The sequence below is a fragment of the Pan paniscus genome, chromosome 12, assembly GCF_029289425.2.
Source record: "Pan paniscus chromosome 12, NHGRI_mPanPan1-v2.0_pri, whole genome shotgun sequence".
Classification (NCBI taxonomy): domain Eukaryota; kingdom Metazoa; phylum Chordata; class Mammalia; order Primates; family Hominidae; genus Pan; species Pan paniscus.
In genome coordinates, this window is record NC_073261.2 from 118,846,214 (window position 1) to 118,864,488 (window position 18,275).

Sequence of the window (18,275 nt, forward strand, 5' to 3'; positions counted from 1 at the left end):
AACTGGATGGAATCTCAGCAGTGGCGCGATCTGGTTCCGACATGAGGCTGGGCATCTGTTAGCTGAGGAGATAGACTATTAGGAAATTCAACTGGGAATGAACAACATGGAAAGAGAGCACTCTGACCTAGCCCATAAAAGCAACTCTTCAGAAATGGTGTCTTTTTATCTTACTTACCCAAGTCTTCTGAAAATGGTTTGCTGAGGGACCATTACAGATCTGTTTGAAATAACACAATGGTTTCAAAAATGCTGTTTTATTCCAACATGAAATTCTTGAAATCAGGATACAGCTGTCATCTTTTGACAATAGAGCTAATTTCAGAGCGAGGATATGAGGTTAAATTCCTTCTTTTGTTGTTTAGATTGGGGAGCAGCGGGGAGAAACAAAAATGATCATTTAAATGCTATGCTGTGCAAAATTGAGAAGACAAAAAACCCTGGGATGCCCTGATGGAAAGTGAGCAGGTCAGAAATCACCCCAAAATTCTTACAATGTCTTCATATTTCTGTTTTGCTTTTTATATCTGACATCTGCTTCACAATGCAAATCTTCCTCACTGTGGAAAACCACACTTCTGGGCTTCAGGCATAGTCGTACTTGACTACTTTCGGCACTGTGGTTTCAGGTACCAGATCTAGAAATGGGAGTAAGTGCATGAAACAGATAGTGTCTGTTACTGTCACTGGCCCTGTTTGAGGGCAGGATGAGTAGGGAACACATTTCTGAGGCTTCCCTTTGACTTGCACCTGCCCTCGCCCCATACTCTTAGGAGGTACATAAACCCCTTCTGCAGCGGAATGCATCTTTGAGAGGAACCAACACACAGAAAACTTGATTTTTCCCATCAGCTTATGGTTGATGCCACTTTTAAGAATATAAATATGTTATTAATCTTTCAACAATCAGGAAGAAGTTATTGACTCAAACTATCTCAATCAGGTTAGAGGTTCGTGTCTATGAGCACCATTCCATTGACTGAAACTACCGACTCTCACATGAAGTCCAGCAGATGGCAGATGACTCGTGTGTGTGTGTGTGTGTGTGTGTGTGTGTGTGGCAGTGTTACTAAATTGGAGCCATTGAGTGATATTTACTGAGACCTCATGGTACCATATGGAATTGAAGAATATATAGGCCTTGGAATTTAAATTCCTCTAAGAAAGATGGACACAGGCTTCAGATTTAGAGCCTTTTTTTTTTCTCATTCTCTTTCCTCTTGTGAATGCTGATTATTTTGCTAATCCAGGGAAATGCTGGTGTCTGAAAGGGCTAGTGTGAAACAAATAGAAAAAAATCTTATCCTTGTCAGATATGAGAAAGATTAACTGGAAAAAACAGACATTTCATCCAGTCTTGTGTTGGTAAGGTTTAACAACCTCTCTCAGCGGAGAATGAAGAGGTCCTGATTTGTAGCATTTTCCAAATTCTATGCTGTAAATATTCTCACTGTGGCCAATGGTAAACTACCCTCATCTGATCACTGAAGGCAGATTTGGGAGAAGATGGATACAGTCAGCTCTCTGGAACTGGTGGGGGCTGGCTTGAACACACCTCTGATTTTATTCCTGCATGCTTCATATATAACAAATTGGTAACACCAGTTTTTGTTATGTTGGTGAAAGTGGTCCTCCTTCCACATATTGAGAGCATAATAGATTTGAATATTGTTTTACTGCCAACAAAATCCATTCATATGTATTAATTCATTTGATATTCATAGCCCTAATGATATAGCCAGAAACGGAGGCTGTGTGACATGCCACAGGCCACATAATTTAGCAAGTGGAGATGTGACTACATTTCTAAGGTAGGTCTTTTCTTATTTAAGAGTTTGCTTCTAGACAGACACCTGTTCATCCCTTGGCATGGAAATGAGCAGCCAACCGGATCAATCCACGCCTTTGTCTCCCTTCCTTTGTATTTCTGTTCTGCGCTCTGTTACTTAGCTGTATTTTGACCTCAACCTTCACCCTTTACCTCATCTCAGCTGAAATACTTGAAGTTGTCTTAGAGTATGGATAGCAGTGACATGGCGGCACAACTTCACTATTTCTCCTGGCAGACTGGAGTGGCTCAGAGTGCAGTCCTCACATTGCCTTCCCTTGTCCAGCCCACAGGGCCTGGGCAACACTGGGCATCCTCAAATCAGGAACCTAGGTGCCAGGCTGTATTCTAGGGGCTCATTCAATGTTACTTATTGTAAGTTGCAACAATAAAGAATTTAAGAGTCATTAAATAAAGAATTTAAAGAGTCATTAAAAAGTGGAAAATGAGAAGTGCCATTGCGCGTTGGAAGCTGGACAACATCACAGCACTGCAGATGTAAAATGCAAACTTCATGGCTGGAACCCTCAATCAGCTATTCAGTTTTTTTAGCAAACACACCAGTATCATTGAGTAGAATTCTATGTGGCAAGTATTTTGCCACTTATAGGTGACACAGACATTAACAAAATAGTCTCTGCTCTCAAACATCTCATCTTATATTGTTCTTCCAGGGGAAATAACTCTGACTGTAAATTCTCTAGGCAGTCATACCACTTAAAGTCACTGTAGTGAGTTAATAGTAAACCAATAATATCATTGTATCTTTGGGGAGTCACTTAAGGGTTACTTGTTGCAAAGTGAGTGCTTCAGCTTCATCATGGAGAAGACCCCCATAATTTGGGAGGTTTCCACCATGATAGGTTACACTGGAAAAATTGATGGCTCAAGATTGAAAAGAGCTCCATTAACTCCAAGGTTGCTGGAGAGCTGAAACCAACTGTCTTACATGGTCCTGTTCCCCCATGTGTGAAGATGATAACTCTGATCCGAAAAAAACCATGAATTTAAATGACTTGGTGGTTGTATGGGTGACTTTTCTCCCTCTCTCTCTCTCTCTGCCTTTTTTTTTTTTTTAGATGGAGTTTCACTCTTGTTGCCCAGGCTGGAGTGCAATGGTGCGATCTCGACTCACTGCACCCTCCGCGTCCCGGATTCAAGCGATTCTCCTGCCTTAGCCTCCCGAGTAGCTGGGATTACAGGCACTTGCCACCATGCCCAGTAATTTTTGTATTTTTCGTAAAGACAAGATTTCACCATGTTGGCCAGGCTGTTCTTGAATCTGAAACTATTGAACATGAGGAAATGGAACACGGGTTCAGAGATATCTCCATGATATTGACTTTAAGAAACTGATGCTCTTAGAAAATTTGGTTTCTCACCCTTTGCTTCCTTGTTCTCTGTTCTGGTTCTCAGAATCATGAGTGCTTGGAGAGCAGAACTGATCAATTCTCCTTTGAACCTTCCATTCTGCCTGCCCATATAGGGCCTGGTAGGTAGTAGCTAAGTAGTTTTTCATTATTAAATTACATGTAATTTATGGAGGCCTTTTTATTTTTTACTATTTTTTCATTACTTTCTTATTACATGAGTAATGAGCATTCATTTTAGAATAAATGCAAAATTTAAATACAAAGAAATATTTTAAAAACATCTCTGGCTTTATTCCAATAACTGATGTTGACATTTTAAAAAGATTAATATACTTGCAGAATATTTGTGTATGCTTATGTTTTATCAGAAATATTCTATATTGAACATGCCATTTAGATATTTGTCTTACTTTTTTCACCAAACTTTTTAACATGTATTTTCATGTGGTTAAATGTTCTTCTACAATATCATTTTTAAGTCTACATAGTATTGCACTACATGGTTGATCAGTTTTATTCAACTAGGCCTTTGTTACTAAACATTCTAGGTTGTTTAAAGTTTTCTCTCATTTTAGCACTTTGGGAGGCTGAGGTGGACGGATCATGAGGTCAAGAGATCAAGATCATCCTGGCCAATATGCTGAAACCCCGTCTCTACTAAAAATACAAAAATTAGTTTGGCATGGTGGCACGCGCCTGTAGTCCCAGCTACTCGGGAGGCTGAGGCGGGAGAATCACTTGAACCCGGGAGGTAGAGGTTGCAGCGAGCTGAGATAGAGCCACTGCACTCCAGCCTGGCAAAAGAGCAAGAACCCGTCTCAAAAAAAAAAATCTTTTTTTGTAAAAGGTTTGTTGAGCATAATTTCACCTAAATTGAATAACCAACCACACATTTACTTTATGATATATTCCTAAAAGTAGAATCGATAGATTACAGGCCTTTGTCCTATTGATATCTCTCCAGAAAAGTTGTATCCTTTTGTGAAGTTATTAATCCAACAAACATTTATCGGTAGTATTATTTGGTTCTATGTTCCTGTAGTGTACAAAGAGGGGGCTCAATCATTAAGAGTTATCTATGAAATTTTTCACATTTACCAACAAAGGATCTTACAATATCATTACCCTACACATTTTTTACTTAATATTGCCTTACAAAAACTCTACAGGACGTCAGAAAAACAAAGACTTATATCTAGTTCTTTTTATATCAGTCATATTGATTACTACCATACTAATTATGAGATGAAGACTATGAAATACTCAATTTTTTGCAGTGACAGCATTGTGTCTGGCCCTCTTACCTTTAACAATGTGTGGGACAGGGTGTTTTACAGGATGGCTTTCAAAAATCTTGTCTTCAATCAAGCAGTAGTTTTCACATAAACTGATGCTTCACATTCTCATCCCCAAAGATGGAAAATTCTCCCCATAGCTCCTTGGACTCCCTTTGCCTCTCAGGATCCCTGCTGTTGGCTCCCTCTTGGTGTCTGCTTGGGGTTAGAAGGTGGACAATGCTTGGATTTAAGGCGTGGCTCAATGCCCTGGATCTTGACCACTTTGTTCTGTGTTCTGTGGAAATGCAGTCAGTGATCCAGCAGATGCTAATTCTAGTAAGAGGACACCATTGTGCTGGATGATAAGCGTGAGTCCTTTTAGGGTAAACATATCTGGCTCAGATCACAGTGGAGCCTCCTTCAATCAAGTCATCTAGAATATTTCTCAGAAACGCATCCTCCTTGGGCAGTGATGATTGGTGAGTAACTGAACTCTGCAGAGAGGAATCCTCAGAACAGTCACATTTAAAACCACTGGCTGTGCAACACTGGGAAGTAAGAGTAAAGCTCCATCCCTGGCTGGTAGGGAGACAGATCTCCCACAGGAATAAATGATAAAATCACTGCTAGTGTTTCCAAGAAGATAACCAAGTTACATCTTCGATGGTCACTGGATTATAAAGCCCCAAGCCTGCGTTCAAAAGCTGTAAATATGCATTCTCGTCCTGCCCTACCCTTCTGGGGCCTTCAGGCAAAGTTGGAAAGGATGGGAACCAGTTAGGAAAGCAAAGGTTTGAACAGTTCTTAGCATTGGAAAGTCCCAAGGCAAACTATGGTAAGATCCCTAGCGATTTTGGGGCCTGGATTTCTGGTAGACAGCATGACATCTCACTCCATGTGATGCTCATTGTGGGTGGACAAACAGAGCTTTCTCCACAGCTGCTCAAGTGGGCAGACCTATTTTTCCCTGCCCCCCTTTTCCCTTCCCCTCTCCCTTTCTCATCTATTTTTCTGCCAGCAGGTTTCCTTCAGCATTCAATCAAGGGCAATATGTCCTCAATCAACATTTTTCATTTTTTATGCAACACTGTCCTTTAAAGCTTTTTGCAGCTGGTTGGCAACTGAATTGCTGCCAATATCCTCTGAGAGCTTCCCCCGTGGTGTGCACATCACAGCCTTCCCAGAGCTCTCCAAGTGCCCTTGAGGCAGTTTGACGTGGAGTGTGTCTAAGTTGCTCACAAGGTTATGCAGGCTCAAGGTGGACAACTTCCCAGGGCCCTCCCTGGTGGTGAGGAGAAACACAGGGAACTTGGTACTTACTAGCATGTAACTGACAAATGGAGAACGATTCATACACAAAAAAGAGAAATCTAATGTTTAATGTGGGGAACAGTAAGTCTATCAGTAAAATGATAAGGAAGCATTCTGATGGCAAAAAAGAGCTGGGCAGGGGGTCAGGGGACCTTTATGTTCTTGGCCCTGCACTAACTGGCTGTGTGGCCAGACTGACTCAGCCTCGTCATTCTCAGGTCTTAAACAGTCAGCTTATTTTTATAAGGAAAATTTAAAAATGGGATTATTAGTCTGTCTCATGCTGCTAATAAAGACATACCCAAGACTGAGTAATATATAAAGGAAGAGGTTTAATGGACTCACAGTTTCACGTGGCTGGGGAGGCCTCACAATCATGGCAGAAGGCAAAGGAAGAGCAAAGGCACATCTTACATGGTAGCAGGCTAGAGAGCGTGTGCAGGGGAACTGCCCTTTATAAAACCATCAGATCTCGTAAGACTTATTTACTATCACAAGAACAGCCTGGGAAAGACCCACCCCCATGATTCAATTACCTCCCACTGGGTCACTCCATGGCACGTGGCAATTACAGGAGCAACACTTCAAGATGAGATTTGGGTGGGGACACAGCTAAACCACATCACAGGACAATATTAGACTAATTATCTCCACTTGCATTTTCTACTCCAATATTCCAAAAGTCTCTTCCTCCTGCTTAGGAGTTGTGGTGAGAGTATAAAGATTCCAGGAAGCAGCTGCTGTCCAAGGTAACACTGTGTGGATCTCTGCAGTGTTTTGAGAGGATGGAGTCCTAACTAATGAGCTGTTTAACTTCTGTGCTTCAGAAGTGCTTCTTTGGGTACTCAAAATTTTAAGCACTCTTAAAGTCCTCATTTTCTACTCAACTTTTGAGCATGAGCCCCTCTGGGAAATCAACGCAGACATGAGCCAGCACCAATGCACCTGTGCATTTTATCTGTGAGATGATTACTCTGCAGGAGGGACCATGAATCTCCCAACTATGCATTTTCTAAGTGAAGAGCTTTGGGTCCAGCAATCACCATGGAACTCAGCGTGTTTTTCCTCACTGCGATCTGTGAGTGTTTGCATCATAGCCTGACCATTAGAAGAGGATGGAGAAGACAGAGGAGAGGACTTGGCCACTGTGGGGGCCTCAGACCCAGGCTAGGCCCTCAGGTATACATTTCCTAATTTTGTGTTTGATATGGTTAGGCTTCGTGTCCCCACTCAAATCTCATCTTGAATTATAATCCCTATAATCCTCAGGTGTCAAGGGAGAGATTAGGTGGAGGTAATTGGATCATGGGGGCGATTTTCCTCATGCTGTTCTCATCATAATGAGTGAGTTCTCACAAGATCTGATGGTTTTATAAGTATTTGGTAGTTCCTCCTGCATTCATTCTCCTTCCTGCTGCTTTTTGTAGAAGGTTCCTTGCTCTCCCTTTGCCTTCCACCATGAATGTAAGTTTCCTGAGGCCTCCTCAGCCATGCTGAACTGTAAGTCAATTACACCTCTTTCCTTTGTAAATTACCCAGCCTCAGGCAGTTCTTTATAGCAGTGTGGAAATGGACTAGTACAGTGTTCCTGGGAAAGTTGCAGTTATTTTCTCTAGGTCTCACTAAACATTTGATAAAATAGAGATATAAATGTTTCTATCTCAGAGATCTGTTGCAGAGGTTTAGTAAAATAATTTTCATCTTTACTAGGATGTTTCAGAGGTGTCTTACACATACTGTGGGAAAAAAGACCCTTAAAAACAAAAAACACAAAAACTTAACCCTATTCTACCTTAATCCATGTTTTTTCCTGGCCCAGTATTTTACCATCTTTGTACGTAAGTGAAACTGATATGAGAGTGCTGGGAAGGGAAGAGCGTGGTCCCTTTCAGTCATACAGAAGCGGGGACAGGGAGTGCTGGGTAGAGAAAGGGGGGTCCCTGGCTAGAGCTGCACCCGCATAGACCTAGGTGAGGACAGGCACTCCTGCTTTTGCACCCAAATATTGCATTTTCCAAGATCACCCTGCCTTATCACGCCCCTATCCTGTGCGTGTAAGAACCTGAGACCCTAGCGGGCGGACACACAGGCAGCCGGATGTCAAGAGGATCGGATCAGAGGAAGAAGACACAAGTGGCTGGATGTTGAGAGGACGTTAAGGGGAGCACTCTGGCCGAAGAGCACACCGGCAGACGCCAGCCCGCCATCAGGCTATTGACCAGCAGGAGGAGGCAGAGTTTGCCCAGGCCAGTCAGAAGAAAGCTGGGGCCGCCACATAACCCAACTCCAGGGGAAAACCATCTCCCTTCTGCCTCCGCCATCTGCTGAGAACTACTTCCACTCAATAAAACTTTGCACTCATTCTCCAAGCCCACATGTGATCTGATTCTTCCAGTACACCAAGGCAAGAACCCTGGACACAGAAAGTCTTCTGTCCTTGTGAGAAGGTAGAGGGTCTAACTGAGCTGGTTTACACAAGTTGCCTACAGACAGCTAAACTAAAAGAGCACTCTGTAATACATGCCCACTGGGGCTTCAGCTGTAAACATTCAACCCTAGACACTGCTGTGGGGTTGGAGCCCCACAGCCTGCCCATCTGTATGTTCCCAGAGAGGTTTTAGCAGCAGGGCATTGAAGACGCAATCCACACCCCCATTGCATGCCCTGTGAGGGGGACAAGGGAACTTCTCCTGTCTCAAAAGAAAAGGCTTAAGAATGAGCTGGTTTTAGGCTGGTGTCTCCTAGCCACCCCTATTGCTGCTGGCTGCATAAAATTGGAAAAAATTACTTACTCTCTGTATTAGGGTTCTCTAGAGAGACAGGACTAATAGGACAGATGTATATATGAAAGGAGTTTATTAAAAAGTATTGACTTACACAGTCACAAAGTGAAGTACTACAATAGGCCATCTGCAAGCTGAGGAGCAAGGAAGCCAGTCCGAGTCTCAAACCTCAGAAGCAGGGAAGCTGACAGCGCAGCCTTCAGTATGTGGCTGAAGGCCCAAGAGCCCCTGGCAAACCACTGGTGTAAGTTCAAGAGTCCAAAAGCTGAAAAACTTGGAGTCCGATGTTTGAGGGCAGGAAGCATCCACCATAGGAGAAAGATGGAGGCTGGAAGAGTCAGCCAGTCTAGTCCTTCCACGTTCCTCTGCCTGCTTTATCCTAGCCATGCTGGCAGCTGATTAGCTGGTGCCTACCTAGATTGAGGGTGAGTCTGCCTCTTCCAGTCCACTGACTCAAATGTTAATCTCCTTTGGCAGCACCCTCACAGACACACCCAGGAAGAATACTTTGCATCCTTCAATCCAATCAAGTTGACACTGAATATTAACCATTACACTCTCTAAAATACAGTTTTTCTTATTTATAAAATGAAGATAGAATCAGTAACTGCTTTGTAAGTTCATGTTGTGTTCCAATGATAAATATGTGTACAATTTTTAGCAAAGTCCCTGATATGTTATGAATAAATACTTTTTAGCCCCTTCTACATTTTCTTCTTTTTGTTCAATCAGCTAATTGTTGAGTTTATTTGCTATTGCTAAAAGAGCAGAATTTGGTAAAAGTTTCTGGTATTTTTGTCATTTATTAAATATCTTTTCAAAAATCTCTCTGGTGCACTGTGGCATGCAAATTTGAGAAAAAAAATAGTCCATGTGGTGTCAGAGTATCTAGGTCAAAGAATTTGATCTTCAGCACACAATCCTCATCTGTAAAATAAAGATAATGCAAACTACTGCACAGGGCTGGCTGGATGAATGAGTAGGAAGCACACAAAACTCTTGGCCGCTCATGAATGCTAATGCCCTTTCCTCCTTCAGTTTATTTTCAATCTACTCTCACACATTCAAAATTCTTTTTAATAATAAGTCCAATAACTTAAATGTGCCACCAATTACTGATTGCATCTAAAGTCACCTCGGATTTAATAAGACAGATAATGTTGAGAGAATCTTGTAAGTCTTTTCTGCTGGTTGAGTAAGTAGATCACCAACGAGTACAAGACAGGAAGTGCTCCCTTTACAAGACCATCAGTTCAAGTCTGACTATATCCAAGGAGTTTAAAGTTGCTTATAACTTGTAAGTTAGATATGTGTTTTAGAAAAGTTTAGGAAGTTTAATGTCAGTTTCTTACCTTTTTGTGACCTTGCACCTTGCTCCGTAGAATAGATTGAAATAAACTAAACTTGGCATTGATGGAAATAATAGTGAATTGAGAGCCAAAGTTCTAGCTAACCAACTGTGAGAACTGAAATATGTTTTAACTCTCTGATTTCCGTGTTCTCTACCCATAAATTGGACAAATAGTACCAATTCCACTTTATGTCCAGTTTTTAGTGAAGATTAATTGTACAATAGTTTAAAATTTTTAAAGTAATTTGCAAATGATATAAACCAAGTAATAATATTCAGAATTAGATGTATTTGTTTAAAATCAGAGTAAAATTAGGACACAGAGCTTCAGGAAGGAAAATTTTGGCTCATGATAAAGAAAAACTTCATAGCAAAGTTAATTGTTTGACAATAAAATTAGCTATAGTGAGCTCTGTCACTAAAAGTATTAAACATAATTAGATAACTGTTTTGGGACATTTCATTTGACCTTTCTATGAATCTTTAAATTGTGTAAGGGTCTATTAAATAATATGTATGTGATAGTAGCAATGGAAGCACATTACAATGTTTAGAAATTACATATAAAACAAAGAAATATTAATGGAAATTTAAATAAATGGAGAGATATGCCCAACGTAATATTGTGAAGATGTCATTATCTCCAAATTGGTTGATAGGTTCAACACAATCCCAGCAAAATCCTAAAAGTCTTTCCAGGGCACTCATTAACATGATTATATATTTTATAAAGAAGGGTGAAGGGCTGGAGAAGCAGGGTAGTCAAAGATGTTTTAACTGGCACTGGATTTATTCTCTCTTTGTATACAACCATTACAACCATAACATTGGAAAAACTATGTGAAGCAAACTATGTAATATTATTTCCAAGCATTATGCAATAGAAGGATCAGAATGGTGAGCTCTGCATTTTTTCCGGCTTCCTCATTAGGACCTTCCAAGGCAGGTAGGTACTTTTCCCTACTAAGTTGCAGACAGGTGGAGCCCACAGTGGGCAGTGATGTCACTGAGCTGAAGGGGTGAAGACTGGAGTTCCAGGGTGTTAATGTGTCTGGAACTTGTGGACTAAGGTATCAAAGAAGAGAGAGCTACATATGGTGTTGGGAGTGGGGCAGAATTCTGCATGGGGGTTCACTTCAGGTCCTGATCAGGTGTAGACAAAGTATAACAAGACCGGAAAGAAATTGGCTACTCTATTGCTTACAGCTAATTTTACAGCTGTGTGTTGTGAAATAATGGAAGACATGGAGCTCCAACCTGGCCTGAGCAGAGAGACTTTGCTAGGAACCTCAGGCATTCAGTGGAGATCTTAATAAAGCCATTTCTTAAGATAGAGTTCTATACCATATTCTAAACAAAGAACCATATCCTCAAATACAGAGCATAACCAAAATAAGCTATCCCCAAAAGGATAAAACAATACTTGAATAGAACAAAATTTAGTCACAAGATTGAAAGTAAAACAAATTTTCACCTTCCTTGAAGAAACACAACACAATCTAGATTTTTGACTATGTATCATCTACACAGTGTGCAATAAAAAGAAAAGTTACATGCCAAAAAGCAGAAAAATGAGGCTTGTATTAAGGAGAAAAAAAACAATTAATAGAACTAACCCTAAGATGAAACATCATGCTGTCACTTAAGAATCCAGAACAAGAATAATTTAAACCCCCAAAAGGCAGAAATAGTACAACAAAAAAAAGATCAGTGAAATAGCAAATTAATAATTGTTTAAAATTAATAAAATCTAAAGTTGTTTTTTGAAAAACCATAATAGTAAAATTTGTAAACCTTTAACTAGACTGACCAAGAAAATAGAATACCCAAAATATAAGTTGAAATAACGCTGTAAATCCTGCAGATATTAAAAAATAATATCATATTACTTATACTTTCTGCAAATAAGTTTGACAAATTGATGAAACAGATACGTTTCTTGAAAGACTTAAATTATCAAAACTAGAAAAAAATAAGACAGAGAAAATCTGAAAATCTGAAAAACCCTGTTTCTTGCAATTAAACCTTCCCATCCAATCTCTGTGCCCAGATGGTTTCACTGGTGAATTTGGTCATATGTTTAAAGAAATAGTACCAATAGCAAAATAGTCTTTTGCAGTAATTGGAGTATAGGTTACTCATCTCATTTTATGAGGTCAGGTTATTTTTAATACCAAAGCCAGACAAAGACTGTAATGAGTCTTACTTCAGCTTTTAATGTTGCGACAGCATTTAAATCCAACCTCTTGACTTTCTCTTTGTGCCCTCATTTTGACAAACTGAAAAGAAAACCTGGGTGTTTTTTCCTTTGGCACGAGATCTACATTGAAGGTCTTCCCTGCTCACCTCAGATAAATCTATCATGTACATAATAAGCCTTTCCGTAATGTCTTGGTGTGTGTGTGGCACCATCAGTCTTGACATCCAGTGATGCTTTGGGTGAGGAGTTCATCTGTTTCTATAGGTGACTATAAAAATGGCATTACAAAGCACAATCTATAGATGAACAACTTTCATGTACATAGACATAATAACCTCAACAAAATATTAGGAAATAAAAATGAGCACTATAAAAATATACCATGGCCAAGTGAGAATTATCCCAAAAATGCAAGGTTGGCTTTACATTTGAAAATCAATTAATTCACTTCACCATATTAACAGAATAAAGAGAAAAAAATTACACTATCATCTAGTTACCAGTAGTGAATTCATACAGGTCCATGGCAAATTCAATCCTTGTCTACTCAGAGAAAAGAATTTAGCTAAGGGGCAGAAGTGGGTTTAAGGCAGAGAGAGAGACTGCAAGTTTCAGAGCAGGAGACAAGAGTTCATTACAAAGTTTTAGAGCAGGAATGAAAGGAAGCAAAGTACACTTGGAAGAGGGCCAAGTGGGTGACTTGAAAGATTCAAGTGTCTCATTCAGCACTGGACTTGGGGTTTTATATACTGGCATGGTTCTGGGGTTTGTGTTTCTACTCCCTTTTCTTCCTTGGGGCAGGCTGTCCGCATGCTTAGTGGCCTGCCAGCCCTTGGGAGGGGCTGCATGTGCAGTGTGTTTACTGAAGTTGTGTGTATGCTCACTTGAGGCAATTTTCCCTTACCAGTTGAGCATTCTTAGAGGAATATCATACACCAATTAAAATTCACCATTTTGCCTCTTAGTGTGCATGCTTGAACCCACTTACCCAACTCATGAGAGCTTATCTGGAAGCTGCTGATCACCAGCTTCAGGTATTTTCTCTCTGTTGGGAGACTGTCTTTCCCTGGCATTGGCTGTAACTAATTGTCATTTTAGAGAGATAATTTAGCAATCACCTGACCATCACTTGATGGTTGCCTGACATTCCTGGGTAGGGAAGCTCTCCTGCCCTGTTCATGTCTGCCTACCTACTTACTCAAACAATCTACAGAGATGTAAAATAATATATATTTAACAAATTCCAACATCAATTTATTATAAAAAATCTCAGAAAACTAGGAATAGAAAGGCACTGTCTCAACCTAACAAAAATTTCTAGAAATAACAATGGCAAACTGCAGCTAGAACCATTCTTAATGATGAAAGACTGAACATGTTTTCACTAAAATTGATAAAATAGCAACAATTTTATTCCCATCACGTTTATTCAACATTGCACTTGGAGTTCTAGCCCATGTACTAACACAAGAAAAGAAATTAAGGTATGCATATTAGATAGGAAAAAGTAAAAATATCTTTATTTATAATTGATATAATCATCTATGTAAAACAAAAACAAAACAACCTATGAGGAATCTCTAGGAAAGTTACTAGAACTAATCAGTTAATTCTTCAGATTACAGAAAATCTACAAGAAACTAGTAGATTTTATCTGCTGCTAGATCTAGTAAATGAATTAGTGAGAATATACAATATGGAGACAATATACAGAAATCAATTGTCATTGCAGGTATTAACAACAAATAATTGGAAACGGAATTTTAGAAAAGCAATACCATTTACAATAGAATAAAAATATGAAATGGTTAGGGATACATTTTTAAAATTCATGCAAGTTTCATACTTTAAAACATTACTGAAGAAATTAAGAACATGTTATATTAATAGAAAGATGTACTGTATTCATCTGTCTAAAACTTCAATACTGCTCAAGTCAATTCTTACATTGAGCTACATATTCAGTGCAATCCCAGTCTAAAGCTCTTCAAAGTTTGCCTTTTTCAGACACTGAAGAGCAAATTTTAAAATTAATATGGAAATGTATATGTACATGTGGTGATGGCAATTTGACCAATGGATGAAGTAGACAACCCACATATTTATGGAAATTTATATGGAACTGGTATCTGAGATTGGGAAATAAGTATATGTTCAATATATGAAGTTGAAAAAATGATTATCCTATGAAAAGATAAAAGGAGAGATTTGCATCTTCACAAAATGAAAAAAATTTAACTCCAAATTAAACGCCATTTTAATGAAATGTTTTAAATGTTTAGAAACAATTTAAAATTAATAGTAAAATATATAGATTGATATTATTTAGATTTACTGATCTAAATCAAAGCAAAATGGCTTGCTTATTGAAAAAAGATGAATTCAGTTTATCATACTAAAATTAACTTTGTTTTTCAATATAAAGTAAAATAGTGATACGGTTTGGCTTTGTCCCCCATCCAAATCTCATGTCGAATTATAATCCCCAATGTTGGAGGAGAGGCCTATTGGGAGGTAATTGGATCATGAACAGATTGATTTAGCCCTTGCTGTTCTTGTGATGGTGAGTGAGTTCTCATAAGATATTGTTGTTTAAAAGTGTGCAGCACCTGCCCATTCTCTCTCTTCCTCCTACTCCAGGCATGTAGGACGTGCCTGCATCTCTTTCACCTTCTGCCGTGATTGCACATTTCCTGAGGCCTTCCCAGCCATGCTTCCTGTGGTGCCTGCAGAACCATGAGCCAATTCAACCTCTTTTCTTGATAAATTACCCAGTCTCAAGTAGTTCTTTATCAGTCTCAGGTAGTTCTTTATAGCAATGTAAGAATGGACCAATACAAATAGTAAAATTACAAATTACCGAATGACAGAAGGAATTTATAAAATACAAAACTAACGAAGATCAGTAGCAAGTATAGTATATAAAAGGAGCACTTCAAAATTAATAAAGCACAGATAACTTTTGACTTTTGAGGAAAATGGGCAAAAAAGATGAATAGCCATTTCATAAAAGAGAAAGTAAATGTGCCAAATACCATTAAAACTAGAGAAATGCAAATTAAAATGAAAATGGTATCTCCTTCTATTCCTATTTGTTTAGGAAAAAATTTGAAAATACCAAATATTGGAGTGATTATGGATTCACAGAATCCCCTTCAAATTGCCTGTAAATTGGAGCAACCATTTTGGAAAACAGTTTGGCATTTTCATGTAAAGTTAAACATTTGTTAACCTATGTTTTAGCAATTGTTGTCCCAGACACATACTCAAGAGAAACTTTTCCATATGAACTACAGAATACACATGTAAGGATATTCATTTAGGTACTATTCACAATAGCACAAGCCCGGATAGAACTCATGAACAGAAAGTGCAGAGCATCAATAAATTCTGGTATATTCACACAGTGAAATACAGTAAGGCATTATGGATCAATCTAAGCAAAATAATATTCAGTGCAAAAAATAAGTTTCGAAGGATTACATCTGTCATAATGCCCTTTTATAAAGTTAAACAACAACCATGATTTTTAAAACAATGCATTGTAGCAGTACTTAGAGATGCAATAGATTGACATCAAAAGGAAGGAAGGGAGGAAGGAAAGGAAAGAAGGACAAAAGAAAAGAAAGATTAACCTGAGATGCAAGTAGATAATTACCTAATGATGAAGACAAGGGAATGGGATGGGGCCATATAATTAAATGGAGGTTATTGGTTAGGTTCTAATGTTTTGTTTTGGCTAATGGAGGATTAGATGTATTTTAAATTATTCGAATAAACAAAACAAGTAAACAAGAGCCATGCGTGAGCCAATGAGGATGCCATTAATCAATAACTTCAAGTAATTCTGCTCCATGCCTCTGAGAACCAGAAAAAAAATTAAATAAAAATAAGAGGACAATACCATTTAAAAATATTTACAAAAAAAGTTCATTTCTCTAATAAAAAATAAGCTTACTGTTTTTTTCCAAAATTTTCACCTACATCAAAGTTTTTCTTTGCAATATTTTAATTATGCTGCATCTACACATTTGTATATAATGTTTTCATTCAATTTCATTTCAGAAGATTATAGTTTTGGGGGTTTATTTATTCTTACTATTTTTGATGCTTCTAAGGCAGAAAGTAAATTAGGAAGGTTTCCATATTCCTAAGTGCCTGAAAGACTTGTTGCCAAGCAGTGACATAAAGCCTTTGCAGCTCAATGATGGTGTGGTTTTCAGATTTGTGCTTCGGACACGATAGCCATGAAATAATGGAATTCCATCTGTGACCTACAGTTTAATGTTTTTGCTTTCTTGCCGAAGGCATCTAACTAGTCATGGTAACTTGCCTGTTTTCTTCTTTGGTAGACTGGACATGGTGAGTGAGCCATTTTTGGGTGTCTTGTTGATTCTTTCTCATTCTTCTGACACAGAATGTGTTTTGTATAACCTCAAACACACCAAACTGCAGAAGAATCTGTACCTGTATTTCCTCCTACAGGAAATGATCGTCACCATCACCACCGCCACTTCTGTCTGGCTCTTTCTCTCCCTCAAACTTTCATCTCTGCCAAAATGGTGTCTTCAGAAGTCTGACCCTGACCACCCTCTCTCAGTTTGTTCCACCCTCCTTTCTTGCTCCCACATGACCTGTTCTATCCTCGTGAAATATTTCTAACATACAAGCCTCTGAATTGTTTGTTTAGCCTTTTTGTCCCTCTTGACTTGAAGCTCCATGAAGGCAGAGCCACAGGTATCCTGTTCTCTCTAGCCATCTCAGGCTTGCAGGGGCCACTTCACTTGCCCATTGTAGGCTGTCAGTCAATAGTTGAATTACTGTGGACAAAGAGCATGTCAGCTGGCTTGGAAATTGTCTGGCATTAGTTTGATAACTGTGGTCATCTGTAGCCTGAATAGAACAACTCCCCTGATTCTTGTTAATGAGAAGAATGACTCTGGGTCACTGTGGTTGGCTCTCGTGCCTTTGCTTGCATGGATTTTGATGGGAGCAATCAACTTGAAATCCATAAGAAAACTCATGTTTTTCAATCCAGTCCCATAGCATTATTTATTTTTCTTTTTTAAAAGCTTTTATTTAAACACTGAATTTTTTACAACAGTATTTAGAATACAGTTCATCTGTATGTAGCTAGCAGGTTTTGAAATGGGGTTAACTTTTATCTCACACACAGACACAGATACACACACACACACACACACAGAAATACACACACACAAGCATTTGGAAATGGATAAAGTTTTTCTTGCGTTTATTTTAACACAGCCGAGAACATATTTCTCCTCGTCTTTGAGTAGGTGAAGGGCCTTCTTCATTTTTGAGGGGGTCTAAGCAAATTTGGTTTCATTAAGTAATCGTGTCTTTTCATCCGTGTGACTCTGATCTCTGTCACATTTTTCTCTCCTTTTTGACCATGCATATTCCTTATCTTGCCTACATTCTAGCAGTATCCTTTTAGCAGAGATTTTGTAAATTCTGCTATTTTCATTGCATGATCCTTTTTGGATATAAGTATTTTATTGAGGTGTCAGAGATCCTATGTATCTGCTTTGCTCTTGGGTAGAAAGAGTTGTATTCAGATCTGCATTTGATTCCAAAGACTGTGTTCATTCTGCAAAAATCTCCATGGAGGGAAGAATCAAGTTTATCTGGATTGCTGCTGAACCACCAACAATGTGCACAGTGCCTGGCTTGCAGTGGAAGATATAAATAATGTTAGACGAAGTAAAGATTAAGAAAATCGTTCCTGCCTATCCGTGAGAGGGAAGAGGGCCATGCTTGAGAGTAGGCCAAGCCCCACAGAGGGGGACATGGGTGCTCCTTCTGATCGGAACTCAGCCAGGTGTGGTTTTCAGATTTCTGCTTAGGACACCATAGCCATGAAATAATGGAATTCCATCTGTGACCTACATTTCCATGCTTCCGCTTTCTTGGCAAAGGCATCTGACTAGCAATGGTAACTTGTCTGTTTTCTTCCTTGGTAGATATCTCTGAGAGCTGCCATCTGAGGACTGTTATTGAGTTCTGCACTTAAGGTTTCAAATCTAAAAGTCACAAGCTCATTATAGACATATTTATTCCCTACAAGTGTTTTTTGGACCTAAACAGATGGTTTGGACACCACCCAGGCTAGTTTAGTCAGATCTTTT